We start from the raw sequence: 22,388 nt of genomic DNA, 5'->3' as shown, positions 1-22,388 counted from the left end.
ATTTATTTATTTGAGAGAGAGAGGAAGAGAGAGTTGCAGACTCCCCATTGAGTGTGGAGCCTGATGGAGGGCTTGATCCCATGACCCTGAGATCATGACCTGAGCTGAAATAAACAGTTGGATGTTTAACCAACAAAGCTACCCATTCACCTCATGTGCAGTTTTTATGATAGAGCAATTGGTAAGGTGAATTGAGACTCTTATTTACCACTGTTGATCCTGTTGTTCTGGTTTAGAAATATACTACTCAGAACAAACAAAAACCCAAAGTGCAGGCAAGGTTTGAATTCATCAGAACATTATCACAGCAAAAACAGTGGAAACATTGAATGTGTCTCTCAAATTAGTGGATTATTTAGGTAAATAAAGGCTTATTTGGGAGAAGGATATTAGGGAGCTGTTAAGGACAATAACTTTGCAGAATTCTTAGTGTTACGCAAGAATGTTTATGTTATATGATGGAACATGAAAAAAGAATGAGACAAACATGTATGTGGCTCTACCTGTATAAAATGAAATTTTCATAGGACAAAATCTGAAAAGACACATAAGAATCTAGGTCTGGGGTTTCTATTTTGTTTTTGTTTTGTTTTGTTTTGACTCACATGGCTTCCCGAGTGTTTAAAAATTCTCATACTACTTGAAATAAATGAAGAAACTAGACATTACTGGCAATATGCTAATGTTATGGTTTTTGAAGGAAAATTAGCAGACCCATACTCAGAAAAATAAAAGTCTTGCCACAACCCCAAAAGATTAGGCAGTAAGTGTGCATTAAGTATTTTAACCTAATATGATGTTTTAAGGGAGAGCTCCTTTTCTGAAAATGATTTTTTGTTCCCCTTTTTTGTTGTTCACCAAACTACCTGTCTCAGTGGCATCGTGAAGGGGCCTGCTGCTGTGTTTTGACTCTTCCTATATTCAGTGAAAACAAGACAGCTAATCTTACATTTTAAGTTTTCTTTTTATCTCAGGACATATCCTCTCTCTTCCTTTTTTCACTTCTATAAAAATGGTGGGTGCAGAGTTGTTTGGAGTAGGGAAAAGAGGCGGTGAGATCCTTGTGTAGAAACATAGGTAGGCAGTTTCAGGGGCAGGAAAAAGAGAATATTAATCATGGCCAACTGCTGGGATTTTTAACTGAATTTTGCATCATTTTCCATATCCTTTTTTTTTTGTCATCAGTACATGTAGAGCTATCAGTCAGCTTCTAACAAGATTAGGTCAGGGATTCAGATCAAGCTCATAAATGTTGTTTGGCTTCTGATAAGATTAGCTCTCTTTTAAATCTCTATAAAGAATATTAAAAAAAAAATCTAGTACATTAAAGTATGCCCAGAGATTGTTGCCATAAGTGAGTAAGTATCATTTCTTTGGAGAAAGAATTGAAGTTGTCAAGGCTTGTCTTTGTGCCCGTTAGAATGTAAGCCTCATGAGGTCAGGGAGTCTGCAGCCTGTGAAGTTACCCCAAGGATCCAGAATCATGGAGGGGGGCACATGGTGTGGAATCAGTGTTTGCTAAATGAATGAATGACTGATATTTTTCTAGAATAAAAAGATTTCATTTAACCTCTGTAGCAGGATGGAAGCATTCCTTAGATGAACTCATCTAACAGCCATTGACCTTAGGGCTGAGCTCACTGGAAAGATCCTGCAAGCAGTGAGTGAGTCCTGCTTTCCGGCCAGATATCTCTCCCACAGTAAAAGAAAACTAGACATGTTGCAAGTCGGCTTGGTGTGAATTGTCGCTATAGTTCAGGGACGAGATAAAAATCAGTGTGTGTCTTCCTAGAAAACTAAGACTCAAATTCTTTGTCCTGGTGACCACACCAAAGTGCACAATCTCCTGTGGGTCAAGCCTGAGCAGCCAAATAGCTGATCTTTTTCTCTTTGAGAGTTTGACTTTAATGACAGATGTATGCAATCCAGTAGAAGCCATCATCCCTCTGTGATTATTTTCTCATCTGAGAGATGAAGGGTCAGAACATGGTGTTGGAGGCCCCCGAGGCTTTTCAGAAACAGCAGATGGAAGACTTCTGAGTTGAATAAAAAAACCCCGCTATATAATTTAGGCTGTGTGAAGGCAAAGGATTTCAAAGGAATCAAAAATTGATCAGATCCAAAAGCATATGACCAGCATTTTACTTTGCCTTTAAAAGGACAGTGGAGTGGGAAGCTTTGTGGCAAAATTGGTTTTTCTGGGAATTAATGTAGCTGAATTATTGCTATAAAAATAAGGCTAGTAAATAACCTACTAGGCTTGTTTTCGATGGTGCTAGTTAGGGGAAGAAAAGTGCCTGCAGAGGAGCCAGAGTATTTAGGTAAAAGGATTTTAAAGATACGATGGAGGAAACTTGATCCCATACTCAGGAAGCTTGACTTTTTATGTAATGTTGTGGGTATTTTTTTTTTGTAAAGATAGTATACCTGTACTGAAATTGATTTCTCTAGCCTTGTCCCCTTGGCTTTCATGAGGCAATGCATTTTTCAGCATTCAGGGACACTTGTGGGTTTAGTACTAGAATGTAGCAGCAGAATAAAGCTAATTTGAAATCCCAAGTAGTAAATAGAGCCCGGCCAATGAATCCCCTTTGTAGTATTTAATCTTAAATGTAAGAATGACTGTGTAAGTTACTGTCCAAAGCAGGACATTTCCAAAGCAGGGGTGGGATATTATTTACAATTACGCCTGACCCTGTCCCAGGGTGTACAGATCATTTTACCCAGTGGAATTCAAAGTTGAATGTGCAGATCACCTAGAGGACTTGTTAAAACACAGATTGCCAAGCTCCACTCCCAAAGTTTCATACTTCAGTAGTTCTGGGGTCAAAGGTTTGCACGTCTAACAAGTTCACTGGTGATGTTTATGAATCTTGTCTGGGGGGACTACACTTTAAGAATCACTGCTCTACCTAAAAAGGCTTGGCACTCTTATGCCAATGATGTAATTTTCATTTGAAAGAGATTCTCCTTATTGTCCAATAGGCCTTTATTAGAGAGCCTTCTGCAAGTGAGGGTACTCATAAGGAGGATGGCAGAATATGCTTGTGTGGCTTCAACCTCTCCTCTCTGGCCTGGTGGCTCTTGGTGTTCCAGAGACCCTTCATGCTGGGAAGTTGAGAAAGCTCGCTTGATACCAGCCTAACTTTGAAGCAATGCTGAAACCAAATGAAATAAAGGTGACTTCTAGATTCTTACCATAGAGATGGAGGCTTAGGAAGCCTCAACACCTAAATTCACTCTAGAGGCAACAGTATTCCTTTGTCCAGCAGTTGACTCTAGAAAGCATCTTTGATCTAATGGGAAATACCTTGATCCTGTTCCCTCCATCTGTCTTCTCCCTTCCCTCCCTCCCTACCTCCCTCCCTTCCTTCCTTTTTAAAATTTCTCTAGTCAAGAATAATGTCATGCCTAACTGTGGGGATAATATGGTGGTTTTGCTTGTTAAGCATTTATTCTTTATTTTGCCTCGTCATTAACTGGCTTAGATTGTAAACAGTGTTATTAGTAAGGTGAATGTGAATGTGGGGTTCAGCTACAGATCCGTAATTCTCAAAGTGGGACCTCCAGATAAGCAGCATCAGCTGGGAATATTACATCAGGGACTGGGACTCGGGGAGCTTGGTGGCTTGGCCTCTTAGAGGGTAGTTACTTAGTCCCTTGCTGCCTAATATACGCATTAGCTATTTTAAAGTGGTACTCCCCCCCCACCCCAATTCTTCTGACTTTGAGAGACTTTCTTTTTCTATTGCTGCCTCTTCCCAAGTTGTATTGTTTAAAGATGTCAGGGATAATTGTAATTTATGTTTCAAGCATAACTTGGCCCCTAATATATGTGTCTGATACTGGATGGAGCATTCTTACAGCCAGAAAATTATAGATACTACCCTACAAATATATGATTGAAGATGAAAGTAATTGAAGAGGATTTTAGGACCTGCTGATGGGTGATTTGGTGGAAAGGGCAGAAGGGGAGGGAACAGGTGTGGCGTGGTAAGTTGGATTGATTGAAACCCCCTGGCCTCAGGAGCTCCATGAATAGAGTATAAGCTCCTTCCATGTGTTCAGAGAGCTCAGGCTCATGGTGAGATCAGCAGGGTGGCCTTGGTCAGGATAGTTACATCCTCTCTACCTGCTTCCTCAAGTGGCAGAGGGGCAGTATAACATTTCAGCAAGCACTAATTCTTTCCCCACAATCTGTCTACTTCCTGTTACTGGGTTTTCATGCTTGGAGTATCTTGGTGTTCCCTCATTTCTTCCTTACTGCACTATAATGGACATGATAACTTGGAGTTTTTGTGTCTATTACCAGTTGTGCATACTATTATATGTGTATTTATACAGATTTTATGGAAGTATAAAGTTTTTATATTCAAAAATTATAAAAATATATTATTTTGGTATTTGATGAGTACATTATATATTTTTTAAAACTTATCAGTGGTTTTTTTTTTTAGTCCTAAAAACTTTGTTTCAAGTCTGTTTTAATAAGATGACTATGTAAACTACAACGTGTGTGTGGGGAGTTTATTTTTTTTACCAGTGTGAAATTTTTTTTTTTTTCAGAAGTGGGGAGGGGCAGAGGGAGAGGAGAAGACAGAATCTTAAGCAGGCTCCATGGAGCCTAATTCCGGGCTCGATCTTAAGATCCTGAGATCATGATTGGAGCTGAAATCAAGAGTTGGGTACTTAGCTGGCTGTGCCCTGCAGGTGTTCCCCCCCACCCCCACCTTAGTGTGACAGTTTTGATTCATTTCTCCATAGCATTAGGTGTGCTTTCTTAAAAATATGTTTCTGGACTAGATGGATTGCGTGAGCTTGGTTGACTATGCTCACACTGTGGATCTGCGTTAATTCTCCTGTGTGTAATTTGAAATTCATAATATTTAGAGTATTTGAAATAATTTGGCTGATTAGTCATAGACCCTAATAAGTAGCATATTAACTCGAATTTTTGCTATGCATAAGAGAGATGTTTTTGCAACTTATAATTATCTTTAAAGGCAAATAAATTATCTTCTTAGGTATTATGAGAGTTAAGTTATCCCAGTAACAACAAATATAAAAGCTTTTACCTGTATGTATGCACGCACACACACACACACACACACAGGTAATAACTATATATCTAGACATACATGCAATTGTAAACAAAAGCATTCACACTAACTTTTAAGTATTGTAATAATTGATTTTATAGTTTTTGGGGCCAATTTCGATACACATGTAGAAGCTTTTACATTTGTCCCAGATAAACACCTTTTTGGCATTTTCTTTGACATCTCTTCTTCACAGATGCATTGTAACAGCCACAACTGGAAATTCTAAGTAGTCATCAATGATAAAATTTCAGATTTGGATCCCAGACTCAGTGTGAGCGAATAGAATGCCATAGCAACCAATTAATATTCTCAAACAAAAAGTGACTTACTGGGAGTGGGGGTGAGCCAGTGTTGCCGGGCACGGTTGCTGCCCAGCTCACAGATCCTTTCTGCTCTCCTATGCCATTCACACATGCTCACATGCTCTCACAGCAAAGCTGTCTCCTTACCTGCCCGTCGCCTTGCATCTGCGGGTTAAACAGCGTTCATTTCAGAATGTGTCCTTGTACGCTTCAGATTAAGACTGTTCAAGTTCCTGCTCGTCTTCTAGAACAGATGAAAATCAGGAAACTTGACAGAAACCACAGAATAATCGGTCTCCTGTCACTGCTCAGTTGATCTGTCAGAACTTACTCAAGCCTGGGAAATGGAAACAGAGAGATGTTTGGATCTCTGCGGTCGTCAGGTTGGCTTCTGTGCTAGCTACTTCTTTGCCTTCAGTGGTCCAAAAATAGCTCAGCTTCCCCCCACCTCCTCCCCCACCTTGAAATTTTCTCCTACTTTTTTTAATGTCCCCACATCATTTGGCAAATGAACAGTCAGGCGACAATCTAAAGAGGTTTTCTTTGTAAACTTGTAAACTACACGTCAACTTGTGATAGTACAAGGTGGAGAATGGACAGTGGGCAAGTGAGGCAGGTAAGAAGTGGTTCTGCCTGAAAGCCCCTTGCAGGAGGAAACAGTCGGCAGCCACCCAGTGGTATGCACTGTTCACAAACAAGAGGGTATTGGGGCTGCCTGGAAGTGCAGAGTTAACATTTGAGTAAATAAGCATTTCGACACCAGTGGCCACGTCTGTTAGATAAGAGGTGCTGCTATTGGCCTTTTTTTTCTCACATTAGTTTTTCCATGTTTGAGCACTACTGACTGATCGTGAGTAGTACTTGTGTTAAACGCGTCATTTGTTCACCTTTTGCTTAGTGTGTGCTGCTTATTATGTTACTGTTTTGAAAGCAAAAGGCAGGAGCTGCTTCCAATTTTTAGTCAAAGTTATATCGTCTAATTTGTCGTGTCCTGAAGAGTGTTCCAGTATCTCTCCTAGGGAGTAAGATTGTGCAGTTAGATTTGGAAGCCTCAGAATTGGGCTACAAAGGCCGCATCAGAAGGTGTGTGACTTAGAACCAGATTAATAAAGAGAGAAAACCACGCACCCTAGAGCTCTGTAGAAGGCTGCTGTGGTGCAGGTGCGTTCACTTGGCTTGTTCCATTGCCACATTATGGGTTCATGGTTTAACTCACAAAGTTCGGATTGATTGAAAAACAGAACTTCTACACGAGCAGTTACAATAATTGTTCTTACTTATTTATGTGCTTACGATAAATCGGGTGCTGTTGTAGCTTCTTCATGTGTACTACTTTGTGGTAGGTGGTGTTCCAGATCCTGGAAATGGAGCTGTGACCCCATCAGACCCAAGTCTCTTTCCTCATGAAGTGTATTTTCTTATTTCGTGCCCCACTCACAAATAGTCACTATTGATCCTTAATACTCTGAGCAGAGGCCCCAAGGGACCCATGGATGGTTCTGGGTTTCCGGCTTTGGTCTGTATGAGGAATCGATTCTTCTGTGCTCCCGGGGCCCGTGCGGTTCTTGCTGTTGTCCAGACTGCTGGGGCTTCAAACACCTGTGTGTGTGCAGTCTCGAGGCTTGTTGGTTTCGGCTGCAGTGGGATGTCATGGGGAAATACAGGTAGGTCAGGACTAGCCTTCAGAGGCTGGTTATTACCAGCACAGTACAGCGTCCTTCCGATGTAAACCTGCTGATTTAATGGATGATTTGGCATTCACAATCTCCTAGCTGCAGCTCTCAGGACTTCTGATTTATACCTGGACGCACTATTTATTCTCATGATCTCAGAAGCACCCATTAATTGTCCTTGTGCTTTCAAGCTTTTTGCATTCACCGTGGAGTGCTCACGTACCTGATACTTAGTATGACTGGGAGGAAGTTTAAATTCACTGGAGCTGCTTGTTTTCTTCCTGGTACCAGGTCTTGCTAAGTCCAAGTCCAAAGAGATAGTACAATATAAGTGGTCTTGTGATGGATGGTAGTCTAGATAAGTGACGTAGATCCTGTCTGAGACCCCCAGAGATTAAGGAATTGTAAAGTAGAGAGCTCATGGCCCACCCAGAAGGTCAGCTGCCACTTGGTCAGAGCTTGTCAGGGTCCAATGGATGAGTCAGTGTCATCAGGAACTTCTGTGTTGATTGTGTGCACTGTTCTGAACACCTTATATGTTTAAAGTCCCTGAGTTCTCACAACTCCGTGAGCTACTGTCCCCCTTACCTCCTCCCTCCGTCCCTTCCTCCCTCTCTCTCTCTTCCTTCCTTCAGATTTTGTTTGTTTATTTGTCAGAGAAAGAGAGCACAGGCAGGAGAAGCAACAGGCAGAGGGAGAAGCAGGCTCCCTGCTGAGCAAGGAGCCCGATGTGGGACTCAGCCCAGGACTTTGGGATCATGACCTGAGCTGAAGGCAGACACTTAACAACTGAGCCACCCAGACATCCCCCTCACCTTTTTTCTTAATAGAGAAGGAAACTGAGGCACAGAGTTAGTTAGGTCCAGACTTCTTAGAGGTGGGATTTGGAGGCTGGTTGAGCAGCTCTTGGAGCAGCGCTCCTGCCTGTACTTCCACGTCTCTCCTGATTTTGCATGCCCTTTGTAAATTAAAGACTTTGCCAGAGCAACGTAAGCCTAATGTCTGGTTGGGCCCAAACAAAACCTGACTGACTGTGCACTGTATTTGGCTTGTGGGAAGCCAGTCTGGGCCATCTGTCTGTAATTATATTGGCAGGTGACAGGGCAAAAGTGGCGAGCTGGAGACTCAAGGAATACTCATTGTCGAGGATTGGATTGGAACCCAGATATACTTGCTCAACTAAGGAGCACTTTCTTTGGGTAGATCCTTATACAGCCAATTTACAAAGGAACCTTTTGAAGGGTAACTATGCCTTTTCACAGATGAGAAAATATAGCCTCCGAAAACTTAAGTTGTCCAGGCCAGGAGGTGGCAGGACTGGACTTCAGAGCCTGAGTTTAGGATTCCTTCTCCAGTCCTGTGGGTGTTTCCTAGAACCACATGAACACTGAGCACAGATTCGTTAATCCATGAAGCATGTGAGAGTCGGGTACACTGGGACATTATGTGCTGGGAGCCCAGGAAAAGTATATTTTCTCATCAGAAATTGCTGATGGTATGCACACAGAATTTTAGTGTGAGATGAGGAGCGTATAGACAGTGATGGCGGGCAGATGAAGTGGTGCATGTGGTAAGACGGCAGGGGCCAGGGCAAGTCATAGAGGCAGAAGTGAAGGCTGTACTTGCCTTGGACTTGCTGGAAGATGAACATGTAAGTCTCCAAGAAGAACTTAGTGAATTATCTGTTCATCTTGCATTCTTTTAAAGTGTGTGTGTGTTTAAGATTTTATTTATTTGAGAGAGAGAGAGCATGAGTGGAGAAAGGTCAGTGGGAGAAGCAGACTCCCTGTCAAACAGTGTTCTTTTTTTTTTTTTTTTTTAATATTTTATTTATTTATTTGACAGAGATAGAGAGGTCACAAGTAGGCAGAGAGGCAGGCAGAGAGAGAGGGAGAAACAGGCTTCTCACTGAGCAGAGAGCCTGATGCGGGGCTCGATCCCAGGACCCTGAGATCATGACCTGAGCGGAAGGCAGAGGCTTAAACCACTGAGCCACCCAGGAGCCCCTTGAACAGTGTTCTTTTTTTTTTTTTAATTCGTTTATTTATTTATAGCATAACAGTGTTCATTGTTTTGGCATCACACCCAGTGCTCCATGCAGTACGTGCCCTCCCTATTACCCACCACCTGGTTCCTCAACCTCCCCGCCCCTTCAAAACCCTTTGGTTGTTTTTCAGAGTCCATAGTCTCTCATGGTTCATCTCCCTTTCCAGTTTCCCTCAACTCCCTCTCCTCTCCCATCTCCCCATGTCCTCCATGTTATTTGTTATGCTCCACAAATAAGTGAGACCATATGATACTTGACTCTCTCTGCTTGACTTATTTCGCTCAGCATAATTTCTTCCAGTCCCGTCCATGTTGCTACAAAAGTTGGGTATTCATCCTTTCTGATGGAGGCATAATACTCCATTGTGTATATGGACCACATCTTCCTTATCCATTCATCCGTTGAAGGGCATCTTGGTTCTTTCCACAGTTTGGCGACCGTAGCCATTGCTGCAATAAACATTGGGGTACAGATGGCCCTTCTTTTCACTACATCTGTATCTTTGGGGTAAATACCCAGCAGTGCAATTGCAGGGTCATAGGGAAGCTCTATTCTTAATTTCTTCAGGAGTCTCCACACTGTTCTCCAAAGTGGCTGCACTAACTTGCATTCCCACCAACAGTGTAAGAGGGTTCCCCTTTCTCCACATCCTCTCCAACACACGTTGTTTCCTGTCTTGCTAATTTTGGCCATTCTAACTGGTGTCAGGTGGTATCTCAATGTGGTTTTAATTTGAATCTCCCTGATGGCTAGTGATGATGAACATTTTTTCATGTGTCTGATAGCCATTTGTATGTCTTCGTTGGAGAAGTGTCTGTTCATATCTTCTGCCCATTTTTTGATATGATTATCTGTTTTGTGTGTGTTGAGTTTGAGGAGTTCTTTATAGATCCTGGATATCAACCTTTTGTCTGTACTGTCATTTGCAAATATCTTCTCCTATTCCGTGGGTTGCCTTTTTGTTTTGTTGACTGTTTCCTTTGCTGTGCAGAAACTTTTGATCTTGATGAAGTCCCAAAAGTTCATTTTTGCTTTTATTTCCTTGGCCTTTGGAGACATATCTTGAAAGAAGTTGCTGTGGCTGATATCGAAGAGGTTACTGCCTATGTTCTCCTCTAGGATTCTGATAGATTGAACAGTGTTCTTAAGACTGCATGTTTCAAGATAGATTATCTGCTTTCATAGGGTTTTTGGCCAAAGGACCTTACTGAGAAAGTGGTTAGGCCAGGTCTTGTGATTCATCTTTCCCTGGTTGGGAGAGACTTTGAAAGGAGATACCTGGAGCTGCCGCCTCTTCCCCCTAGGGCTCTGGATGGTCTTCTCTACCCTCTGCTTCCAAGGATCTCTGAGCAGTTCTGACTCTTTTGAAGTCCTTGTTTATATATCTGACTGGCCATCAACATCACCTGGTGAGCTTTAAAAATGCAAATTCCGAGATCCTGCTTCAGAGGAACCAAATGTGAATCCTTGTGTTTTGGGCTCAGAAATCTTTTTTTCTTTTTCTTTTTAAATGGGGGTGGGGTAAAGTGTGCTTAGAGGGAGACAGAATCTCAAGCAGACTCCCCACTCATTGGGGAGCCCAACACTATGCGGTGTTCCAACAATGACCTTGAGATCGTGATCGGAGCTGAAACCAACAGTCAGACACTTAACCAACTGAGCCACCCAGGTGCCCCAGGAATCTGTATTTCCAGATGTGTTCACATAATTCTGAAACGTGGCCATGTGTGAGCCTCCCTGCCTTTCTGTTTTGGAGCCTACAATTTTATCACATTTGGAGGAACTTTCCTCTTCTGGGCAGATGTCTTACCTCCCAGCCTGTTTTGTCTGTTCAGTTCACTCCAACTGCCGGGGTGCCTCCTCAGTAGCTGCTCTAGTTTTAGACAGCCATGCAGACCTGTGGCCTGAGAGCAGAATTTTAATAAGGATCAGAGTACCAGTAGGGTGATAGTAATGACAAGAGAATTCAGACACCTAGTGAGTAAGACTAGAGCAGCCAAAGATTAGGTGAAACCCAAAGAGGAAGGAAGAGGATTGAAAGGGGCTTATGCAACAAAAACAATGATGTTCGACTTCTCTTGAAGCCTTCAGTTTTATATTTTAGATCAATTCTCTCATCAGTTTTTTGCCCCACTGGATACAAATCTGTTCTTAGACTGTCCACCATTACTCCCTCTTCTTAGCAGCAAAGTCTTAGGAGTGCAGTTTCCCTTTTTTGTGCCCCTCACTATGTCACCCACATTTTGAAAAATTGGCCTTAGCTGTCCCAGTGTGTGGAGGGAGCTTATTTGTGGATGACTCAGTTATATTTCAATGCAGGATTGCAAATTGTCCCTGCCACCATTTTGTATTTCTTTGAGGTGCATGCTGGGCATTTTGTGGATATGTTTAAGTATGAAGATTTCCTTTTTTTTTCCCAGTGTGAAGATTATCTTGTACACATTTTTCTCTTGCAGTTGGAAATAAATGTCTCATTAATGTTTGCAAAAGCATTTTATCCAGACAGACTCTTGATCAGATCTTCACGTATTTTAACATTAAATGTTTTGTTATGTTTAGCAACACACATAATAAGCTTTACTCAACATTGGATACCAGACTCAATATAAAGTAAAATAACCATAATAATAATAATAATAATAATAATAATAATAAATAGGTAGAGGTCATGTTCCCTGCTTTTAGCACTTTCTGTCAAAAAGAGAAAAGGAGCTTGAGTGGCTCCTTCAGTTGAGCATCCACCTTTTGGTTTCGGCTGAGGTCATGATCTCAGGATCATGGGATCGAGCCCCAAGACAGGGGCTCGGCATGACAGAACTCAGCATGGAGTCTGCTTGAGATTCTCTCTCTTCCTCTGCCTCTTCCCCCACTGCTTCTAGAAGTGTGTGTGTGTGTGTGTGTGTGTGCGTGTGTGTGCACTTACTGTCTGAAATCTTTAATAAAAGATAAAATAGTGTTTTCTTCTGTGCTATTTTGATTTATGCTACATAATTCTCTGTTTCTGCAACCCCTTCCCATTTCCTTTTGTGGAACCCTAAGATTAAAGTACTGTAGGACTTCATCCTGATCTTTTTCTCAGAACCTTCAAATACCCAGAAGTTGAGGGCCATCCCCACCCACTCCACGTGCTCACAGACACACATACATTTCCTTTCTTCAGCACTGCTTCCAGGCTGGAATCTGACCGGTCAGTGCTGAGAGACTGGTTATATATAAACATCCCTTGTGTATTTGTTCTACAAATAGAGTGGGCTTAACACACGTAATCCCCAGATATGTCTGTTATTGTTTCCAGTAGGTTTCCATCCAGCCTTTCGTCAACTGCCCTTAAAAGCTGACTTTCTTACTTCCTGGTTCTATAATTGTCCAATTTTGTTCCTTACCCCAAAATCTTTTAAGCAAGTATAAAAACGACTTCATTGCTATTGCTTTATCCCAGATTTTCCTCATTTGCGTCACTGGATGGTAAGACAAACTAGTGTACTTTGCTTTTTCTTGACTTGCTGTCTTGGGGACTAATTCCTGGTAGCCTGGTATAGAAATTCCTTATTCTTTTTTCATGGCTCTGTAGTAGTCCATAATTTATTTAATCATTCCCTCTGGATGGGCCTTTAGATCATTATGAACATTTTCAGTGAGTTCATTTTAACCATAGCAGCTATTTACTGGGTTATATCGTTAAAAAAAAGTTAAAAGTTTTTGCTGGCAAGTGATTCATGATTGTGTGTGGGTTTGGGGGTGTGTGACTCCATGCAGGTGTCTACTGGACATCGAGGAATATATGGAGATGAGAATGACAGAGGATTTTTAGTACAAGGCTCTATGAATGAATTTACAGAGATATTTAAAAGAAGTGAGTTTGGAAGTGGCTCTGTAAAAATCTGTGAAGGAGATGGTGTTTGGTTCTTACTATATGGCTCTTTTATTTACAGAATGGGGTGAAATTCAATCTGGGATTTAAAAAAAACACACACACAGAACACAAAACAGTGCAAGGGAGGATACTGTGGATGGAAAGTCAGCCAGGGTGGGGTTAAGCATAATGTGGAGGATCCTCACTGTCCTGCTGAGGAGTTGCTAATTGAGGATGCTGTGAATCTTTTGTGTTTTGTAGTAAAATAATTGATGATGTGTTTTAAAAAGTACAATCTGTCAGGAAACCTGAGTACAGACATGCCTTTTTGGGTTTCTCTATGTGAAGTATTAAATCCTGCCAAGGTCCATGCATCGATTGAGAGTAACGGAGTGATAGGAATTATGCCATTAAAACATACTTAGCATTATTTTAAAACAATGGTTTTATTTTTTTTAACCTCTCAAAATGAGTGACAGGTACAGGAATTTTTGGTACTTGTGTATTTATCTTTGTGAATTACAATGGAGACAAATTTTCGGTATAATATGTCCACCTTCTGGTAGGATGACAGAAGTAACAGTTAATAAGGTGTATTGATATACACAATATTTACATATTTTGTAGACACTGTACAAAACCTCACTTTGGGGTAGGCACTTATGTTGAGTCATGTGTTGAATACCTTATCCCAATTAGCTGAAGTGCTCAGATTTTCTGTGTTGCTAGTATTAGACTGTGTTTAACCTTAAGAATCAAAAGGAATGAATTTCAGTTGATGTTATTAGCAAAGAATTAAAATTGAGAACTTTAACTGTTACAAAAACAAAAACTTCAGTGCGTATATTTCCTCTTCTCTGTATAGTTTCTTGGAAAGGTAATGGGGAAGTAGAAGAGGGCATTTTCTTTTAGATCTCTGCATCTCGGCAGAGCACCGTTTCTCATAATCATACACTTCCGTCTGCTCTCGAGACTTGCTCCAACTGTCACTGTCTCCGGAAATGTTCCTGATACCTTGGTGGTGTTAGTATTTATCCCACGTGGTCTGTGTTTTTATAGCCCGTCAGGCTAGAATGGGCAGTGGTGGCTGTCTTTGTTGGTTTGTTTTGGTATTCCCAGTCCCCACTACTCTATTAGGCACTCACAAGTGTGTGTTGAGTGAATTTATGTTACTAAAATATGGGGAGGCAGAGAATATCCCTAGAGGAGGTTCTGATCCTCTAGGTAAAAATAAGTGAGATGATAAAATTAATCTATAAACAAGGGCTGTGAATATTTTTAAATGATATTATCCCAGAGGCATTGTGTCATCACTTGTTATCTATACGTTTTTGAGCTCCTTTTTTTATAGGTTTCTGAACCCCTGATCTGTTTATTCATCCCAGGTCAGATAATTGAGAGGATTTATAAGACTGTGTATTTGATTTAGGGTTCTAACTGCTTAGCTCTTTAGGAAATTGTTAGAACAAGTTAGGAAAATGAGCCTTGAGAAATCACTGAAAGTGGAATCACGGAGCAGGAATGAGGCTTGCAAATGTAGACAATTACTTCATTTCTACTAGATAAACTTTCCCAGAGTTCTCGTAAACAGATGCCACTAGCTCAGGCTAAGGTGGGTGTGGGAGGTGCTCATCTTAGCCAGTTTAGGGGAAGGTTTTGTGGGCAATCTTCAGAGAATTTGGCTGAGGTTAACTGAAGTCAGAGGAAGTATTCTGGGTGATCACATGCAGTTTCTTTTTTCCATTTTTCATCCAGAGCAGGCCACACCAGAAATTATGTGGCATTAGTCTTCTCTGTCCAACATGCTGATGTTAGCTGAGCACACTTGTTTGTACCTTGGGATTGGGTGAGGGCTGTGTGGTTATCCCTGGTGATTTAATTTCCTTGGCAGCCAGACTGAGAAATTCTTTGTGGTTTTAGGCAATTAATGCTGTAGAGAGTTGGATATCTCCTTAGTTAATAATTTGAGCACAGCGGTGATTCTTAGGCTGTTTTGTATGAAATAGTTGGCATAATCAGGAGAAAGAATCAGTGAGGGCAAATTTCTGTTTCGTTCTTGCTGCTGCCTTATCATCCTCAAGGATCATGAGGCGGGTTGAATGAGGACAGGTGGTTACGCTGGTTTGACTTAATCGTGACTGGAAGGCTAACTGGGAACCTCTTTTCTGTTTGAACAGGGTGGGGCTTCAGTGTTTTTACTGGAGCGTCCCAGACTTCCTGCAGGTGGAGTTTATCTCGCCCTGCTGTGGAAGATAGCCTACGTCTGGGCCCTCTTAGGGCTCTGCCTCCTGGGCAGCCTGTTTGTTTATTGTCTCCATGGAGGCCTGTGCCTCAGAAGGGTGAAGGCCGCTTCCATCTCTAAAATCTGTCGAAAGCCTACCAATCATAAATTTTGTTCTTAGTAGCTGATAGTGCTAGGAAAGCTCCGTGGTGGTTTTGCTGTGGAGAATAGAGAGAATTTAGACTGGAATTAGATAATGTGTTCCTTCAGGAAGCAGAATGGGCTGGGTTCTTTCTTGTGGTATTACACAAAACTGTTAGCAAAGAGTACTGACCTAGTACTGATCACCCACACTCCTAGGAAGTATCCATTAAAGGTTTTTTGTTGAATAGTTGCGAATTCAGCATCCAGGGGTTCAGTTTGTGTTAGTCAACTGGGTGGAAGGAGCTTCACAGTGGGGCTTCTTGTAGACGAGATGGCTGGATTCCTTGAGTTCTTTGTCCTTGTCCTCAGCTGCTTGTTCAACTACTAGCACAATCCTGATACAGACACGAGTTTTCCTCTGTCAGTTTTCCTCTGTCATGAGTGTGGGGGCCATATATCCTGGTTTGCCCACACTGTTGTGCCGCATCAGTGACACTTTCACCCTCAAAAGTTTCCCGGTCTTGACATGAGTTATATGCTCATCTTAATTCTAAGAGAATGAAATGATCAGATATGCATAGTTGGTGGCTTCCCTTAATGTTCTCTTAATAGTGGGTATTATCTTTCATGCTTATTAGAGAAATTATTGAGTCTTTGGTTGAGAGAACTTCTCAACTTAAAGCGCAGCCTTATTTGCAGTGTTGATGTAGTTTATTTCTGTTAATTGCATTTGGTAGCATAATAATTAGGAAAGCTTTCAGTAGTATCAGTAATAGCTTGAAGTATTTCATTTCATTACCAAGCCATAGTTAAATCCTGAGCTTCTGGAGTCACACTGGGAGAGTCTAGACCCCAGAAAGAGCCTTGGTGAACTCTATGACCTTGGGAACATTACTGACCCTCTTCCTTTCTAACAAGGGGGTAGTGCAGGTGTGTCCTCAGGGATTTGTCTAGAGGATGAAATGGGTGGATTCAGATCAGCTCCTAAGAACAGTGCCTAGTGCATTGGGAGTACCCAATAAATGCTTACTATTTTTATTTCATTAATAACTAATCAGTGTTAAAAGTACTAGAAAATGGTATGCAAGAGGCTGGGAAGGAGCAGGAAACTCAAAGCCTCTAGCAGTAGGGCCATTAGTTTAAAGTCCTGCAGTTCGTTTATTTTCTTCCCTCAGCGTGGCACACAGTTGGGATCCAGGTCCTGATTCCCAAATCCTTGCTTGTCTCTGAGACCATAGGGCCTCCCTCTGAGTCTGAGCTAAGCTGAGCTCAGGGCCAGGCGGGACAGAGGCCTAGACCGTCTGTATCTGAGGGTAGATGGGCAGAATTGGGTGTAGGGAAGGAGGGGTGCATGAGATGACTCACATTTTTACAGTTCAGGTGCTGGGTGCATGATGGTACTGTTAATAGGTTCAAGGGGTAAGGAGCCTTCCTGAGGAGGGGAGAGAAAGGGATGCAGTCTAGGTTGCAGCATGGATTCCCTGGCTTCCTAACCAGCTACCATCCCTTCACTTCCCAGCCATATACTCCTTTAGGTGGTATGCCTCAATTTTGTCACCTGTAAAATGGAGATAATATTTACTTCTTGTTGTGGGAACTAGACATTTTATGTTAGGTGCTTGGGACAGTGACTGGGGAAACTCTATAAGCTTTGATCATTATTGTTATTATCTTTTAATCTATTTTTTATTAATGACTAATGTATTATTTGCCCCCGTGGTATAGGTCTGTGAATCATCAGGCTTTATTTTATCAAAAAAATTTTTTTTTTTAAAAGACAGGAGGAGGGGAGGGAGAGGCAGAAGGAAAAGGAGAAAGAGAGAGAATCTTATAAGCAGACTCCGCACCCAGAGTGGAGTCCCAACATGGGGCTCGATCTCACAACCCTGAGATCATGACCTGAGCTGAAATCAAGAGTGAGGTATGTAACTCACTGGGCCACTTAGATGTCCTGTCTTGCTCTATTTTTAACCTGTTCTTTTTGGCTATCAGTGGTATTTATAGCTGTCTTTCATAGTATTTGTAGAGAACACATTCAACGTCGAAGCAGGCCCTTCATGAAGCTTGCATGCGGACTTCATAAGAATCACTCTTTTTCCTGTTTTTTGATGATGAAGAAATGAGAATAAACAAGATCACCTTATTATTTATTAATTTATGACTCATATTGTATCCCTTCCAAATTTACTTGGGCCTTACCCTTATCTAGAGGTCTGGGTTTTTATGTTGATGAAACCTTAGACATATTCTTGTTTCTGTCCACTGATGCTTCAGGGGTGGATGGATCCATCCCATTTCAGGGATGATGGATCAGGGTTCTCAGTGTAGACAGTACTACACAGGGGGCCACTTTGTCAAATTTGGAGTTGTTTTTGTCTCAGTATTTGGTGGAAGGGCCATAGATGATTGGTATCTTACAGAGTATAAAGCAGTCTTTCCTACAGTGAAGAATTGCTCCATTCTTCTTGTGGGAATAGCCCATTAAACTTTCCCATGAGTGAGAAACCTCATAAAACCTTATAAAAGATCTGAGCCCATAATTTATGTGTTTTTCATATAAAGTATCTTTGCTTTAATATTTACTGCCCACTTACACAGGAACATAAATACTCTATTTTTTTTGGAATCTGCTCAAATTTTAGAAGCCACATCACCAGTGGTAATAATGTAGGTGGCATTTGGTTGCAAGTAACATTTATAGCTATTGAATTCACATAATTATATAGACAGATGCAAGCGTCTGTGTTGAATGAATTAATATTTGATATTAAATTACATATGATTTCATTATTTTTTTCTACTTTTCCTTAGGGTTATGATTATCGTCACACATACATACACACACAAGCAGGCAGTCCTTGGTTTGACAGTTCTGACATATACTTATTTGAATCATCACGACTTAGTTAAGTAATACCAGTTTCCCAGCCACATTGTTCAAATTTCAATTGCAGCACTATATTAACTGTGAGTGCTTGCATGAGGTACAAACTTGGCGGCTAGCTCTGCAATCCGCTGTTTCTCCTATAAGTAGTGCATGTGCATTCACAGTCAGTGGCCAGTCGTGTCACTTCTTTCAAAGCCTGTCAGTGACGGGTAATTGCGTATGTCTTAGTCGGTCCATGCCCAGGCAGCAAAATGTGCTGTTGTGTTGCCTCCTTGTTTGTTCGAGATAAATCTCATGACATTCTACAAAATTGGGTAATCACCAGTGAGCATTGACCAACACAGATGAAAGAGCAGCAAAGAAATGAAAAATGATAATGCTGGACATGAAATTCAAATCAAATGTGAATAGTTCTAGATGCAATCGCTGACTGGGAATTTGGAGCCTCTCCAATGCAGCTCTAGGAACTTAGTGCAGGTGATCTTACTGACATCGATGAAAAAGTGTTTGTGATATAAATGAAGAGTTGTCCCAGAGCAAGTGAGTCTGGCAAGAAACTTCACACAAAGAAACTAACTCTCTGAAATACTGCTTTCCCCCGCCAGAGTGTTCCTTTTAGACATTGAAATGATGTAAAGTGAAGAAGCAGTTACCATTAATTTATGTGGAAAAATTCTTGAGCATTACCAGACTCAAAAAATGGTGTCTCTTGAGGCTTTTCTTATACTTCAGGATACATTTTGTTAAAGGGTGCACAAAATCAGTTGAGATAAAGCACAGATGCTCACAGACATCGTTCGGAACCAGCACAGCTTCATGCTGAATCGCTGAATGTAGTTCCTGGAGGAAAGAGCTTGGTGGGACCATTCTCACTGCTCGGGGTTTGCTGCCTCTGTAATGGCTTGATGCAAAATGAACTCTGAATGCTCTCTTTGCTATTTACCTTTTTTATCATAAAAGTGAAAATCCTCTTTGGATTTCCCTTGGTAAGCAAGAACAGATACTAAAGGATGTCTTTCATAAAAGTGAAGTGCTATAATGAAAACTTTCAAAAAAGCAGGGATACCTATAATTCATAATTTTAAAAGCTCAAGGGATAAAATGTTGCAAGCTATTCACACTTAGAAAGGAAGGCCACAGTTCTATAAGGCATAGAAAAAGATGGTTACTCTGTATTGTAAATCACATAGTGAGAGGGCAAGCACTACCCTTAAAGTTTTTTTTTTTTTTAACAAAGAAATAAAACACTTTAATTCTCAATATTTCCAGTGTTTTCAATTTACTAGTATTATCATTTCCTATATATTTAAAACTAACAAGAACATTTTTAATGTCTTGATGCATTTTTAAAAATATAAATCAATCATAATTTTTTCTATTGATTGTTAAAGTTGCTTTGGACAGTTTTAGTTTTGCACAATTATTTTTTTTTTTAATTTTTTGAAAGATTTGTTTATTTACTTATTTTTTGACAGATAGATCACAAGTAGGCAGAGAGGCAGGCACAGAGAGAGGAGGAAGCAGGCTTCCTGCTGAGCAGAGAGCCGGATGTGGGGCTCGATCCCAGGACCCTGGGATCATGACCTGAGCTGAAGGCAGAGGCTTTAACCCACTGAGCCACCCAGGCGCCCCTTGCACAATTATTTTTATGGTCCCACACTACCATGCAGTGTGAGGTCTGTGTGTGTGTGTGTGTGTGTGTGTGTGTGTGTTTGCAATTGTATGTGTACATAGATCATATTATCTATGGCTTCTATATCTGTGTACTAAAAGTATGTTAAGTCATATTTGCAAAAAGAATACATTAGGTTTGATGAGGTTTAGAAGTTCTGATCTAGATATTTCAAATTTATACAATGTAAATGTTCAGCCTGATACACATTTTCTTATATTTATTCATTCTTCCATTGTGTTTAATGGTGGTATTTCTATGGCTGCATAAAACAACATGTAAAAATGTGAAGACACACACAATATGGTTTAGGCTTTTTGAAAAACCCTTAGAGGTATGGTTGGTAATTGACAGGTGCTTTCAATGTTATTGAAGATATTTTGGTTTAGGCTAGTGATAACAATCTTAAGCAGTGAATGTGATCTTGGAATAATACCATCACACCTTAAGGGACTGAGTCACATTATGCCAAGTCTGTTAGCTCTAGTTACACATGTAGTGTGTTTGTCTGCATAAGTGTATAGATAAACAAGTCCAGAGTGTTGTTGGAAATTCTTGTTTATAATATCTAAACCAAGACATAGAATTGGAAGTTCTGGGGAATCTGGTGACAACAGGACCTTTGCTCACAAGTTAGGCCGATTTGATCAGACATGGGGCTTGTTTCTGAGAGAGGCTGCGGATATTGGCCAGACTGTAACCACTGGGTATTCTCCAACATTATTCAAAGAGAAGTTGGCCACTTTACTTGTATTAAGAATGTTCACCTGTGGGGTGCCTGGGTGGCTTAGTGGGTTAAAGCCTCTGCCTTCAGCTCAGGTCATGATCCCAGAGTCCTGGGATCAAGCCCCGCATCGGGCTCTCTGCTCAGCAGTGAGCCTGCTTCCCCCTCTCTCACTGCCTGCCTCTCTGCCACCTTGTGATCTCTCTCTGTCAAATAAATAAATAAAATCTTAAAAAAAAAAAAAAAAAGAATGTTCGCCTGTGAAACTGTTTGAAATAAAGGAATTTCCAATTTAAGCCCATATCTTGAGTTTTCAAATGAGAACCAAAAAAAAGTATGTGCCTTAACAGCTGTGTTATACCATTTTTGTCATTTTATATGATTCTTATCTCATCATGGTTTATAAGAGAAACTTAACATTCAGAACACAAGTTGGCATTTGAATACCCAGAGTTTCTTAATAAATTAAAAATTTTAACACTGACTTGTTTCTTTTCCTCTTGAACTCTAATACAATTTTTTTGTACTTTTGAAACTACAGGTAAATTATGTTTAATTGAAAATTTTGCTGCATGTCAATTAGGAAAGAATAGATAATATTTGTAATGTTTTCCCATAAAATCTCATGTATTTTAGCCTGTTTAGCTTTTTTCCTTTTTACAACTGTAAGATAAATTCTTGTAGGTCTTAATTACTCTTTTCAGACATTTCCATTATACATTTTTCTAGGCATCTCCAGGACTGTCTTTGTTTTTGTTTTTGTTTTGTGTGTGTGTGTGTGTGTATAGCACCGAAGATGACTGTAGGAAGACTAGGGAAGTGCTAAGCCATGTACATGCTGTATATAGGACACAGGTTTTCTTCAGCTGTTTCATGAACTTTGCCACTAGATGGTGATAGAGGGTTAGGGGGTATGTTAAGTAATTCTGCATCTACCAAATGCTTGTATTGTGCTGAAATTTGAAATTTGAAAATGTTTTTCCTAACAAATATTTGCTATTAGAATTCACTTCATATATTAAAATATCATTTTACTTTTCATCATGATAAAGTGTACTCTTTAATCCCCCTTCCCTATTTTCTTCTTGATCCGCACCGTCCCCACTCCTTGCCCCCACCTTCCCTCTGATCTCTAGAGTTAAGTCTGTTTTTTGGTTTATCTCTCTGTCTCTCTGTTTTTTTTTTTTTTTTCCTTTTTTCATTTGTTTTGTTTCTTAAATTCCATACATGAGTGAGATCATATGGTGTTTGTCTTTCTCTGACTTATTTCACTTGGCATTAAACTATCTCTATCCATGTTTTTGTAAATGGCAAGATTTCATTCTTTCTAGTGCCTGGTTAATATTTCATCATGTATATATACCACATCTTCTTTATCCATCTGTGAATGGACACTTGGACTGCTCCCATAATTTGGCTATGGTAAACAATGCCAAAAAACATAGGGGTGCATGTATCCCTTTGAATTAGTCTTTTGCATTCTTTGGGCAAATACTCAGTAGTGCAATTCCTAGATCATAGGGTGGTTCTTTTTTTAATTTTTTAAGGAACCTGTATACTGTTTCCCACAGTGTCTGTACCAGTTTGTATTCCCACCAACAGTGCAAGGTTTCTTTTTCTCCACATCCTTACCAACACTTGTTGTTTCTTTTGTTTTTGATTTTTTGCCATTCTGACATGTGTGAGGTGATTTCATGTAGTTTTGACTTGCATTTCCCTGATGATGAGTGATGTTGAGCATCTTTTCAATTGGAATATTATTT

The 22,388-nt window shown here is 40.5% G+C and overlaps 2 protein-coding genes across 6 annotated transcripts in view; one reads left to right on the top strand and one right to left on the bottom strand.

The window, feature by feature from the left end:
• P2RY14 (purinergic receptor P2Y14) overlaps positions 1–5,618 on the bottom strand; it is a 53,472-nt gene extending 47,854 nt beyond the window's left edge. The window contains exon 1 of one of the 2 annotated variants that reach the window (XM_046002174.1): positions 5,552–5,618. The gene's annotated coding sequence lies outside the window, so the exon portion shown is untranslated. The remainder of the gene's footprint in view (positions 1–5,551) is intronic. The other variant, XM_046002176.1, reaches the window with a different exon arrangement.
• Positions 1–22,388, top strand: part of MED12L (mediator complex subunit 12L) — a 324,770-nt gene that overhangs the window by 175,571 nt on the left and 126,811 nt on the right. The window lies entirely within an intron of this gene.

The sequence above is a fragment of the Meles meles genome, chromosome 4 (assembly GCF_922984935.1).
Source record: "Meles meles chromosome 4, mMelMel3.1 paternal haplotype, whole genome shotgun sequence".
NCBI classification, from domain to species: Eukaryota; Metazoa; Chordata; class Mammalia; order Carnivora; family Mustelidae; genus Meles; species Meles meles.
This window is presented reverse-complemented; position numbering and strand designations above follow the sequence as displayed.